Source organism: Narcine bancroftii, chromosome 4 (genome assembly GCF_036971445.1).
Source record: "Narcine bancroftii isolate sNarBan1 chromosome 4, sNarBan1.hap1, whole genome shotgun sequence".
In the NCBI taxonomy this organism is placed as follows: domain Eukaryota; kingdom Metazoa; phylum Chordata; class Chondrichthyes; order Torpediniformes; family Narcinidae; genus Narcine; species Narcine bancroftii.
The window spans coordinates 79638875-79653315 of NC_091472.1; the positions used below are offsets into that span (position 1 = coordinate 79638875).

Genomic DNA, 14441 nt, shown 5'->3' on the forward strand with positions numbered 1-14441 from the left:
AATTTGGACAGTTTCATTGGAACTCTTATGTCCATCATGTTACCCAGCAGGAAGAACTCAGGATCCCGTAGGAATTCTTTACTTATGATTTTCCCTAGGACTTCACCTAGTTCTGCCCAGAAGGGCCTTACCTCGGTACATGTCCAGATCACGTGCACAAAGGTGTCTGATTCAATGCCGCATCTGAAACACTGGTCCGACAGTTCCGGCTTGGACCTGTTAATCCTTTGTGGCATTAGATACAGCTGGTGCAAGAAGTTGTATTGCACCAGCCTGTATCTTGCATTGATTACCGTGGTCATGCTGATCTGACACAAGTTGGACCAGCACTGCTCATCAATTGTTGTTCCCAGATTTGACTTTCACCTCTGTCTCACTTTATGGAGACCTCATTTAGATCCTTCCGCTTGGAGCAGGAAATACCCACATCAATGTTTCTAATCCCTGCATCTGATGGCTGAGGCCTTTATGCAGTGGGAACTCAATCCCCAGACTTTGAAAGAACTCCAGCACTATACTATTGCCCAGTAAAAATCATTGAGCTGCCATCCCATGAAAGAGTAGTGGCTCCCGATGATGATGTACATAATCGCACCAATACTACAACTTTGTGTGCCTGTCCAGCAGGCTAGCATGAGCTGTCTTCCGTCATGGTGAGACAAAGCTTAAGATCAGCCTTCATGGGCATCAGCAGGCCTTCCTTTGCTGAAAGAGAGTGGACTTACCACCAGCTAAGACCCCATTGGACATGAAAACCTTGTGGAAGAACCACTAGGATGTGAATGAAGGTGGTAGTTCAGATTTAGCTTTCAGATTTATTGTTGGAGAATATACATGACATCACATACAACCCTGAGATTCTTTTTCCTGCTGACCAGACAGAATTACTACCTATTGGTATTGCAAACAAAATGTACTTGACATACAGATGGAAAACTGCAATAAAGACAGAAAAAAATTAATAAAGTGCAAAAGTAAGAGTCCTTAAATGAGCCCCTGATTGAGTTTGTTGTTGAGGAGTCTGATGGTGGAGGGGTAGCAGCTGGTCCTGAACCTGGTGGTTCGAGTCTTGTGACCTCTCAAATGCCTGACTTCTTCCACAAACGTGGCTTCTCCTCCACCACTATTAATTCAGCCCTCACCTACATCTCTTCCATTCCCCGCTCATCTGCCTTAGCCCCCACCACACCTAGAAACAATAAGCACAGAATCCCCCTCATCCTCACTTACCACCCCACCAGACTCTGCATCCAGCACATTATCCGCCAGAATTTCCGCTATTTACTACAGGACCCCACCACCAGACACATTTTTCCTTCTTCTCCCCTCTTAGCCTTCTATAGGGACCGCTCCCTCCATAACTCCCTTGTGCACTCTTCCCTCCCCACCAATCGCCCACCCCCCTCCCCCATCACCACCCCCAGCACCTTTACAGTGGTCATAGGAGATGTAATACCTGCACCCAAACTTTCTCCCTCACCACGGACCGAAGTCCCAAACAGATCTTTCAGGTGAAGCAATACTTCACCTGTACCTCCAAATAACTAATTTACTGCATCCGGTACACCCTCAGTGGCCTTCTCTACATCGGAGAGACTGGTCGCAGATTAGGAGATTGCTTTGCCCAGCACCTCCTCTCCATCTGCAACAAAAGTGACCTTCCCATAGCCTTTCAATTCTGAGTCACACTCTCAACCCACATGTTTTCCATGGCCTTTCATACTACCCCACCCTGACCACCTGCAGATTGGAGGAACACCTAATTTTTCATCTGGGTACATTGAGTTCACTGCATTCCATTAATCAGCTTGCCCTTTCCCCCCTTTCGCCTTTAACTAGTTATTCCAGTTCCTACTTCCTTTCTCTCTCCACCTACCCCCCACCCTCCACCTATCATCCTCCACCATCACAACTTCCCCCTTCCCTGTTTTGTTCAGGCATTTCTCATGTTCCTGCACACCTTAATGAAGGGCTAAAGCCCAAAACACTGGCGATGTATCTTTATCTTTTATACATAAAGACGCTGTATGATCTACTGAGTTTCTCCAGCATTTGTATATGTGTTTTTTATACCTCTTTCCTGCTTTCCTGATGGTAGCAGTGAGAATAGAGTGTGTTGGGTAATGTGGATCCTTGATTGCTGCGACTCTTCGATTATAGTGTTCCCTGTAGATGTTCTCAATAGTGGGGAGGGTTTTGCCTGTGATGTCCTGGGCTGTGCCCACTACTTTTTACAAGGTCTCCATACCAGACTGTGATGCAACCAGTCAGCACACTATCACCCTCGTATCAGTCGAAATTTGCCTGGGTTTCCAATGTCATAACAAACCTCAGCAAACTCGTGTGGAAGTAGAGGCGCTGATGTGCTTTCTTCATGATGCCATTGGTGTGTTGGGTCCAGTAAAGATCCAATTTGCTCATTCTCTCTACCTCTGATACCCCAATGATCATTAGATCGTACACCCTTGATTTTCCCTTCCTGATGTCAGCAATCAGGTCTTGGTTTTTATGACATAGAGAGCAAGGTCATAGTTGGTGCACCATTCAGCCAAATTTTCAATCTCCATCCTGTAAGCTGACTCTTTGTCCCTTTTTATATACTCCACTTCTGTGGTATGGTCTGTGAATTTTTAGATGGTGCTGTTGTTGTAACGAGCCACATAGTCATAGGTGTATACTGAGAAGAGCTAAGGGCTAAGAAGTGCTCCAGTACTGATGGAGATTGTGGAGGAGTTCTTACCTATTCTTATTGATTGTGGTCTGGAGGAGAGGAAATCCAGGATCCAATTGCACAGTGGAGCATTGACTCCCAGTCTTGGAGATGGTGTACGGATTAGCCAAGGTGCAGCAGCATCCAGGATACAGAAGAGGGTTGTTCTTTACATCCATTGTAGCGCTTCCTTGGTCAAATCTGAGCACTTGATCCTTTGTCTGAGGAATGCAATGTTTGTCCTGATGCGAGTAAAATGTGAAATTCTGCAGACACCATGGTTGAAGTAAAAACACAAATCTGGGAAAATTCGGCAAGTTAAACAGTATACTTTAGACAGGTACAATATCCTTTATCCGGAACCCTTGGGGACAGTGTGTTCCGAATTTTGGATTTTTCTGGATTTCGATAAGCCCACCCGAATTGTGCTGCTGTATCCACCCCCACCCCCTTCCAGTCGCCCAGATGTCACCCCCCGACCGCCGATCCCTCGGCCGCCCAGCAGTCTCCCCCGGCCGCCGGCCCCTCGGCCTCCTCCCCTGACCGCTGGTCCCCACTTGCTGGATTTTGGAGCTTTCCGGATTTTAGATGTCTGGATAAAGGATCGTGTACCTGTATAGCAAAGATAAAGATACATAACCAACAATTTGGGTTTGATGAAGGGCTCAAGCCCGAAACATTGGTTATGGTTGACTCAATGCCATTGTTAACCTATCTAATGTTCCTTGAAGCAAGGTGCATCTGCATCCCTTCACTGCTTGGTGCTCTCTACCCAAGGTGAAGAATGAAAACTCCTTGGTGAAGTGGCAAATGAAAATTGGAACTGATTCAGCTTTCTAATGAGCTGAGGATTCAGTCATTGAGATCCATTTAGTGCTATGGGGTGGGAGAAACTACCTCAGTCATATTATGAAAAACTAACGACCACAGACAAGGGTCAAGGCATGGATATGTAGATAGGGCTCTGCCTACAGTCTGGTCTCAGTCATCACATCTCCAGAGATCTTGAATCTGAGCACCTTGCCCCTTTATGAGGGTATCATAACAGATATTTCCATAATACCTACAGAAGATAAGTTTTCTTGCCAGAACCCTTCTTCCACTCATCCCCCAACCACCTATGATTAGGAAGCTTTTGTCTTCAGGCCCTCTCCTGGTCCAAAACTGAAAGCTTCCATTTTTGGGATTGAGTCTGGACCCATCTCTCTCACCTTTGCACTTTATTAATTTTTTTCTCTCTGTATTGCACAGTCAGTTTGTTTACATTTTATGATTGTATGTCGTGTATTTTTTTTACTGGCAATAAGTTGTTTATTCTGGTTCGCCTGTAGGAGAAAGAATCTCAGGATTGTATGTGATGTCATGTATATACTCTGACAATAAATCTGAAATCTGAATCTGAAATCTAAGATCTCTCCCTATTTCCAAACTAGGTGGCAGATCATTTCACAGCGCAGTGTTCCAGATTACTTTGGCTCTGACTGAGATCCCAACAAATTCACAAGTAATTGAGGATACCTTTAAATTTTGCAAAAGGGGCAAAGAGGGGATTATTTGTGTTGTTAGAAGCTGATGTTTATACATAACTCATACTGTGTTTTAGCAAGATGAATGCATTCATTTTGCTTGGGCAAGCACAGAATCAACATCACTCTGGGATTGATATTAGCTATAATCTACTCTCCATACAGCCATTTCATGCATTAATGGTGCACCTTAATATTATAGCTAACGTGAGGTGTACTTCAATCATCCAATTGTGATTTGCTGTTAAAATTTGAAACAGTTTGCACTGACAAACACAAATCAATGTGATCCAAATTTTAAGCTTGAAATATTGAGCTTGTGGATCTTAGAAATGCCTTACAGAACTCAAAACTGCACAGAACTGCACAGAATCAGAATTTATTGTCATGAACAAGACATGAAATTTGCTGTTTTGCAGCAGCGTCAAAGAGTAAACATTCATATTATAACCAACTTACAACAATAATATAAAAAATAAAAATAATAGTGCACAATAAGTAAGGCAGTGTCTTTGGTTCATTGATTATTCAGGAATCTGATGGCAGCAGGGAAGAAGCTGCCCTTGTGCCACTGAGTGCTCAACTTTAGGCTCCTGTACCTTTTTCCCGACAGTAGCAGAGTGAAGAGGGTGTGGCCTGGGTAGTGAGGGTATTTGAGGATAGAGGCTGCTTTTTTTAAAACACCGCCTCATGTAGATGTCATCAATGGAATGAAGTCTGGTGCCTATGATGTCGCTGGCCGAGTTAACAACCCTCTACAGTGTATCTGTAGAAGTTTACAAGTCTTTGGTGACATATACTGAATCTCCTCAGACACCTCACAAAGTATAGCCGGTGGCGAGCCTTCTTTGTGATCGCATCAACATGAAGAGTCCATGGAGCACAGAACAGGATATTACAGGAAGGACATGATCTCTGTTATCTGGAATATTTGGAAGTTAATATTTGAAATATCAACATACCATTAACTGGAATGCACAAAAATGATGAAGGTATAGGAAATGATATTTTCTGTGCTACGTGGTGTGAGCAGAATTGCACTGCAGTCTTCAAATCCTTTCTTATCTAAATATATATTAACTCCTTTAGTAATTAAAAATAAATCTATGGTTTTGTAATAGAAATTAGAAAATTATCTTGGTTCCTGTATGCCAACTGGAGAAATTCAAATTATCCTTCTGTAAAATTTATTGGTGTTCAAGAAACCCAGGAGTTTGCAAGTGATTGTGAATCAGAAGCTCATGGGCTCCCCAAAGCCTTGTTTTCACTCAACCTGTAAATTAGCATTTATTGCAAATTTGCAGAATGTTTGCAGCACAGAATAAAACAACCCTCAGGATAGACCATGCAGATTTACTTATTCAGTTATGAGCAAAATTAAAATATCCATCTGGGTAGCAAAATTTAGAAAAATCCAACAAAGTTAAAAGAATTTTGCAGGGGGTTGCATAGAGTGGGACAGGTAACTGGGCCAAATCTGCTGCTATTCTTTCTGAAAAATGCCTTCAAGAAAAATTACATACTGGAGACAAACAGGAGATGCAGAGGTTGGAACCCAGCAGATCAAGCAGCATCAGTAGGAAAAAAAAGAATGGCTGATGCTTTACTGAGGTCTTTATCAAGTATCACATGCTACTGAGTTATGGATTAAATGCAAGGAGAGGGAGTGTAGAACGAAAGAAACAAATAGAATTTTTCTTTGAATTGTTGGAGCTAAAATTTAAGCAACACTTCTCCCCCACAGTCCAAGCTAGTTAAATCTTGTATCCGACTGAAACTTTTAATGGTCTGTTCAAATTTTTATCATTATGCCTTCCTAAGAGTAAATTTTCAGGAACTATGTCATACCGTTTTCATAGGCTCTCCCCGTGATGGAGAATGACTTGCTTCTGCTCTAGTTTAATGGGTTCAGAGGTGGCTAATAAGGCCATTGTGGGAAATGTGGACCCTCTTGTAACCAGGGCAGGGTGAGACAGACAGGAATGAGGATATGTAGCTTTGGAGATGGAGGTGGGGGGGTGGGTTTTGGGAAATGGTTATTCACTTCTCTCCCTGTTTATTCATGGCCTGTGTAAACTCATCTTAGAGGCCCTCAAGGCACTTTACATAATCCTGAATGTCCATTTTAACTCATCATCGGCCAGTGTCCCTGGAGCGTTTGGGGGCATTGCACTTTTTTAATGAGCCTTTGAGCACATTCTTGAATGTTTTTCTTTCTCTACCTGGTTATCTTCTGCTATGACAGAGGTTGGAGTAGATTTTCTGGTTTTGGGATTCTGGAGTTGAGCACGTGAGTGATGGGGTCAGTCCAATGTAGCTGACTAATAATAACCAGGGACATTTACTGGGCTTGAGATGGTGGTCATGAGAGAACACTGACTGTGGTTCACTTGACCTTTTAGAGAGCTTGGAGGTTCTATGAAAGACAATATTAGTGTTTCTTCCCTCCCCATTGTATGGACATAACTGTTGACTATTTCTAGCCTACCTCCCTCATTCTACCTTCTATAACCAAGGGTCACTTAAACTCTGCTCCCAGTGTTGTAACTTACACTAACTTTGGTGGCATGGTTAGGATAGCGTTTAGCACAACAATACTGCAGTGCCGGTGATCCAGGTTCAAATCCGCCACTATCTGTAAGGAGTTGGTATGTTCTACCTATGTGCATGTTTTTTTTCCTCCAGATGTGCTGGTTTCCTCCGACATTCCAAAGATGTACAGGGTTATTCGATTAATTGGTCATGTGGGCGTGTTTGGACGGCACAGGCTCATGGGCCAGAAGGGCCTGTTACAGTGCTGTATCTCTAAATTAAACTCCCCTTTATCCATCCATCCTTTCAACACTGAGCTTAAATGGCTCCCTGTTAAGGAACACCTCAATCTCAATTTTTTTAGAAACTCCTCTGTGGTCTCATCGCATCCCTTCATCTCAAACTCTGATTTGGTCTCTTGAGCATTCCTCGATTTCATCCTTCATTGAGGCACTGCCTTCATCTGACAAAGACCAAAGCTCCCGAAATTAATTTTAAAGCTCTGAGCCTTCTTACCGACCTTTTGTTTTCCAAGACACACCTTAAAATTTGATCCTTTGTCCAAACTATTGTTTACTTGACCTCATACCTCCTGACGTGGCTCAGTGCCAGATTTTGTTTGATGTTTCCTCCCATGAAGGACATGCTAAGTTAAAGAATGTAGTGGAACTTGTTCTCATTAGATCATTGAGAATGCCAAGAGATATTGACAGATGCAATGCTTCATGTTAAGTGCATTTTCTACAAAGCAAGAGTGTTCCCTTAATTCTTATAAATATGTGCAGTGTTTTAATAAATTGGTTAAATCTTTTGGGAGTGTATTGATATTATCGTCTGGGTTGCAAGAAACCTTTGCTTTGCTGCTGTTGTTCACACCAAGAACCTTGTGAAATTTCTAATTACCTTATCATTGAAGTAAATGTTTGGATGGAGTAAGCACTCCTTGACCCCTACATGGCAGAGAACATGGTCCATTAGTTAGGATTGATAACTTGAATTTTTACCGACCTAATTACAGGTTATTACAATAGGCTGTAATTTGATTGGAGGAAAATTAAAGTGCCTCCTGCTTTTTACCTCACGGGTCATTTTGTCCCTCTCAAGCCAAAATTCTCAGCTTGATTAAAAATTGATCCATAGGCTTTAAATGAATGCACAATTACAGCAATTTATCACAACAGACAGAGAGCTCAGAGATGCAGCGGTGCACTTTGAAGTTTACATTCAGATACTGCATTTGATGTGCAAGCTTCATTGAAACAACACTGCAACAGATCAGTTGATGTGGAAATGTGTAAAATGTTTGAAATGAGGTATTACTGTTTGTTGAATTTTGCAGTGTACAGATTAAAAATAAATTGGACTCATCTTCTAAAGGAACGGTTAGAATAAGTGTGCATTAGCTACACCAAATAGCATGATTTTTACACCAATTTATTGTAGATATTTTAGTATAAGAATTGATTTTCAAATTTTAAAATATGAAACATTTTTCCCTACTAGAATCTGTATTTAAGGACATAAGGAAGAGAAGCAGGGCTACACTATACAGTTCAGGTACTGTACAGTGAGCAGACTCCACCATTCAATAAGACCAAGGCAGATGCTGTGTCTCAACCCCACTTTGCTCTTGGTACCCTATATCCTTTAATTTCCTTCGTGTCTATTGATCCTTGTCTTGAATATAATCAATGGCAGAGCATCTATGGCCCCCAGAGGCAACAAATTCTAAAATCTAACAGCCCTCTGCATAAAGATTTTTTCGTCAGCGCTGTCCTAAATGGGTGAGCCCTCATACTGTGCCTATGCTCTCTGCTCTCTGTAGCTTGAGGAAGGAGCCTCTCAGTATCCACTCTTGTCAATCCTTTTCAGAATCTTGAGCTAACAATGAGCAGAAAGAACTCAGCGGATCAGGGTAAGACCCCTTATTGAGATTCGAGACGTTGACTGATCATTTGATGCACGGATGCTGCCTGTCCCACTGAGATACTTCAGCTCATTGTTTGCTGAAGATTCCAGCTTGCGTAGTATTGTGTTTCTCCGTCAGAATTTTGTTTATCTCTTTGTTTTTCTCTTCTTGTTGGCAATGTAACCGTGACGTACATTTTTGTGAAACTTACTTCATGAGAAACATCAATTAATTCAGCACCTTTAATGCGGTAAAATGTCCCAAGATGATTCACAGCCATGGTTAGTGATAGAAAGTTTGACATTGATTATTAGGGCAATTGCCCCAAAACAGTCAAAGAAATAGTGACTGTCTGAAAGGAAGCTGGAACAAGATAGGGGTTAAGCAGGGAATTCCTCTTTTTTAAAAACTTTATTTATTCATTCAAAAAACAAATAATATATGACATATACAGTAATTAAACATGAACATGAACATTTTTTTCTATATATATATAGAAAAAAAAGAACACCCCCCCCCCCCCAGCCAACTCTCCTAAGGAGAGCCATTAAAAAAAAGAAAGAATATAAAAAAAAGTTAAATATACATATTAAAATCTAATCAATATAAATTGAAATGTAAATATTCCAAGTATAACAGCCACTTATTAATTTTAAAAAATTATGATTATCATGCAAAACATACATAATTTTTTCCATTATTAAACAATATTTCATCTCATTATGCTATCCATTAATATCAATCATATTTGTATCTTTCCACGTACTAGCAATACATTTTTTCGCTACGGATAAAGCTAAATATACAAAAGCAAGCTGAAACTTATCTAATCCCAAGCCTTTCAGAGGTTTCAAACTACCCAATAAAAATACTGTTAGATCTAAAACTATTTTAATCTTATACAGATATTCTAAAAACGATTGAATTTTCTTCCAAAAAGATTGTATATGTATACATGACCAAACAGCATGAAAAAAGGTTCCAACCGTATCACCACATCTAAAACACAAATCTGATTCATTAATTCCAAAGCTTAATTGTCCAGCATAAAATAAGTACAAAAGTGGCTGAGAAAGACGAGCTGTGCTGTCAGTCCAATTCCACTCTTTTGGTAAATTTTGTCAAAAAATACCTGAGCTGAGAAAAGTTGCTCAAAAATATTGCAATGGAGATGGAGTTCTTTAAGTCATTACTTGCATTTTCATCATCATATTCTATACTGTAAAACAACTTTGATAAAATATATTTCTCCTAAACGACTTGCATCAATTTTGTAAAAAGTTTATCAAGAAGTGTCATCACTGATGTAATGGTGTTGGGATGATTCCTTTCTAACCACCACACCTATGGGGTATAATCCCAATTATGAGCTGGTTGCTTCAGTTACATGATATTGCAATTAATTTTAGCCCTGGCTTCTATTATTTTAAGTGACTGATGTGGTGGATCATGGGAATACATGGATATTCATTGACAGTACGTGATTGTAAAGGTGACAATGTGACCAAGATAACCCAACTATCCTTTTGTGCATTAATCTGCCAGGGAGCTCCAGTGGAAGATCTGATTCAGTTCCCGCGCCCCCCCCCCCCCCACCCACCCCCCAACCCCCTCTACTTCAGTATGCCACATTGGACTTCTACATCAAAGGATGCATTTCTTGCTTATTGTGAATTGTGAGTGACGAATGTTAGTGTGGGCCCCATATTACATATTGGCCCAGAGTGGCTAAGGCTGGATTCTTTCTGGACAGGATATCCGTAAACCAACTGACCTTTTCAACACAATCTAATTCTCATGGATTGTGAAAAACTTGCAGTCAAGTGATCAGACTACTAGAGTGGGATTTTTAAATTTAGACATATACCATGAGCCCATGCTGCCAAAATACTTCAGTTAATCTGCAAACTCCGTACATTTTGAAGGGTGGGAGGAAACCCACACAGACATGGGGAGAATGTACGAACCCCTGACAGACAGCACTGGATTTGAACCACGGTTGCTGACGCTATAATAGCATTGCACTAACAGCTACAGTATCCATGCCATCCTAGACGATTTGAATCTCTGGAATAATTAGTCCATTACTTGCAATTCACAAATGTGTTGGAGAAACTCAGCAGATCCCGTAGCATCCATGGGAAGTAAAGTGTAACCAGCATTTCGGGCCTGAGCCCTCTGTCAGGTATAAGTTGTTTTGTTTGTTTATATTTGAGTTATTCAAAGTTAAGCACATTAAACATTGTGGTCATTCATTTTTTGAACTCAATTGTACTTTTCCAGTTTGTCATTACAGAAATTAAAGTTATTAATACTTTTTTTATACTGGTGATAGTCTTTCCTATTTATTAGATTTAAAGTTGATTACTGGCCAAAGTATACAAAGGCACCATGCACCTTCTTTTTTACAGAGACGTCTTTGGGTAGGTATTTCAGCTAGCTGAGAGTGAAGGTGAATTTGTAACTGTTGTCTGAAATTCCGCCATTGACAAGCTGATCTGAGAAAGATGGCAAGGTGGTGCTTCAGGAATCGCAGCTGTCTCTCAACTGCCAGCCACCCAGGTTCAATTCCGACCTCTGGTGGTGTCTGTGATGAGATTGCTTATCCTCCCTGTGACTGTGTAGTTTTGCCATATTCTCTAGTTTCAAGGGTCCAGTCTACTTTGCTGTGAATTCACAAATACCCAAACGTTGTTTACTTTAGTTTGCCCTGTAAAGAGTAAGAAAAAGTAAACAAAGAGGCACCACTAGTTTCTAGTCCAGCACTAGGCACTAGTTCAGCATTGCTATCAAGGTGAGAAAGAGAAGCAAAAGTCTCTTCAGATACTTTGATTGTTCCCCCCCATTTCAAAGGTTTGCAGAAAAATTGCTCATAGTGTAGGTGGGTAACAGGAGGGGGAATAGATTACATCAGTGGTTCTCAACCTTTTTCTTTCCACTCACATACCATTTTAAGTATTTCCTATGCCAAAGGTGCTCTGTGATTAGTAAGGGATTGCTTAAGGTGGGATGTGGATGGAAAGAAAATGTTTGAAAACCACTGTTTTAATCGTACCTAATTGACTCGTTATGTGCACAGTTTCATAACTCCAAAGGAAATGGGCCAATGACAATTTTTCTCAAGCAAAATATTTCAGTAACAGTTGGGTCTGGAACAGTGATTCTCAACTTTCCCTTCCCACCCACATACTCCCTTAAGCAATCCCTTATTAAGCACAGAGCACTGATGGCATAGGGATTACTTAAAGTGGTCTGTGAATGGAAAGAAAAAGGCTGATAACCACCGGATTACAAGGAAATAAAAGGACCAATGTTATTGTTCTGATAGCTGGCACAGATCTGGTGGGGTGAGTTGATGATTTCTATGACTTAAAGAAATAAGAAAACAGGATATTAGTTATAGCTTCCTCTCATTACACATGCATTACACTATTTCCTGGTGTGTGCAACTGGCCTAGTCACACACTTCCTAAAGTACAATTTCAAGTAATTTCAATCATTCAACCTTTACTAAAAGGTGCTGATCTAAAAGAGATAGACTGTCTTCCAAAAGTCAAATGAAAGTGAACCCGAATAACTGGGCAAAGATGAATTTGTTGCAATTCAGATTGATTGGAGTTTTGGAGTAATTCTGAATCTTATCCCTCCAGGGCAAGGTACTTTACAGTGAGTGGAATGAGTTTCTGCTGTCTTTTCACATTATTAAAGACGTCGTGAATTTAAATATGTGAATTGAGCAAAAGTTTTGCTTATGACATGAGGATTTTGAAATAATAATTGTTATAATTGGGTTAAGCCACCAGGTGCACTTTTACATTGTCACCAATGAATTTGACAAATTGAAATATTGCTGTAACTCTTAAAGCTGGTGTATAAAATTAGTTAATTGAACATTAGTAGTTTTTCTTTATTTATTCAACATTTATCCCTCTACCAATGTCATCAAGACAGTTTTCTGATTTCTTATCTTGTCCCTTTTGTAGGATCTTCCTGTGAAAGGAATGGAGGTGATTATTGTTGAACAGTGGAACATAATTCCTTCTGTTACTATATTCACTCATATCTGGCTTGGAGCATCATCAGTTCATGACTCACCCTTGTGCAAATGATCCAGGTTGACATTCCATTGTGACACTGAAGGGGTGCTGCACTGTCAGAGATCCTATCTCCAGTATGGTAAGTCAAACTAAGCCTGCAACCTGTTATATAGTCAGGATAATGAGAATTATTTGGTAACCACGTAGGAATACACCCTTCTCACTGTAGTAACTGTAATGCATGACTGTGTGGGGTGTGTGTGTGTGTGTGTGTGTGTGTGTGTGTGTGTGTGTGTGTGTGTGTGTGTGTGTGTGTGTGTGTGTGTGTGTGTGTGTGTGTGTGTGTGTGTGTGTGAACAGTTTCCTGAGATGGTGGAAGGCATCAGCAAGTAATGTCTCTATGTCTCTTGTTATTTGAATCTTGCATCTCTGTTATTTAAGAAGCCTCCTGATTAACACAAAGACATGACACATGACATCCCTCAGTGGTTCTGTTTATTTAGTAACCATTCTGTCAGTACTACACACTATGAAATATTATTTGAAATAATTTTTTAGATGAAATAACTTTTGAAATACTAAAAAAATGTATTAAAATGTATAATGCAGTTCATTATTGTCAACTGGGAAATTAGGTGGACATTAAAAATAAATTCCCAAGGCACTTTTTCAAAGGAGTTTTTGGTGTAATGGCCAATATCTTATTACTGTACAAGAGAACTTGCTGTGCAGAAATTAGCTGCCATGTTTTGTTTGTGATGTCATTGATAATACTTAAAAAAAACAGATGCTGAATCTGTCAAAGCTGCTAATCAACGGAAGTTTTTTTTGTATCTATTTTAGGTAGGCTGGCGCCTCCATTAAAATAGCAGAGTAATTTCAAACCAATGCCCTGTGTTAATGTTACACAGTGTAATGTCTAGGCTGGGGCATCCGTCATATAACATGAATAACTCAGAAGTATATTCCAATATTTAAGGCAGCGTGCATTTCCCAGTTGACAATAATGAACTGCATTATACATTATAATACATCTTTTTCCAAGTATTTCAAAAGTTATTTCATCTAAAAAATTATTTCAAATAATATTTCATGGTGTGTAGTACTGACAGAATGGTTACTAAATAAACAGAACCACTGAGGGATGTCAGGCAGTTTGATGCTGAATATAACTGACACATCAAGCTTGTTTAAAAAAGGAATTCCACAGTTTTCGGGCACTGTGCAGGAGAACAGTCTGAGAGATGGGGAAAAAGTTGTTTCAATAGTTTGTCTGCTCAAAGGACAAATTATTAGTGTAACTATGGAATGCAGACTGTCTGGCACTTGAAGGGAAGAGATCACTTATAGATGAGGCCCCTGCTCCCTGTAACCTGTTTATTTTTTTCCCCCATTATTCCAGCCAGTCTGCTCAGTTTTATTAACTCAAGATAACATTTGCAGCATCCTATAAACCATGGGTTATTCTTCAAATGCTCTAGTTTTGTGTTTTGATATGGATATTGTCAAATTCACTGATGGATTTTCAAGGTTGTTGAAAATCCAAAACTGCAGAATTGGAAATAGAAGCAGAAAATGCTGGAAACAGCTAATTAAAACAGGCTGACAATGACTTGTCCAATGAAGGATCTTCTCTTTCCCTAGATGTTGCCAGGCCTGCTGACTAGATCCACATTTTCTGCTTTGAGTTTCCATCTGTTGCCATCTAAATTGAGTTACTCACTCCA

At 40.1% G+C, this 14441-nt stretch overlaps 1 long non-coding RNA gene across 5 annotated transcripts in view; it reads left to right on the top strand.

Moving 5' to 3' along the window:
• The first annotated feature begins 5039 nt into the window (after nucleotides 1-5039).
• Nucleotides 5040-14441, top strand: part of LOC138759876 (uncharacterized) — a 296838-nt gene continuing 287436 nt past the window's right edge. For 4 of the 5 annotated variants that reach the window (XR_011355184.1, XR_011355186.1, XR_011355182.1 and 1 more), the window contains exons 1-2: nucleotides 5040-5228; nucleotides 12661-12853. This is a non-coding gene — a long non-coding RNA (uncharacterized lncRNA). Of the gene's footprint in view, nucleotides 5229-8269; nucleotides 8326-12660; nucleotides 12854-14441 lie in introns of those variants that run through there. The other variant, XR_011355183.1, reaches the window with a different exon arrangement.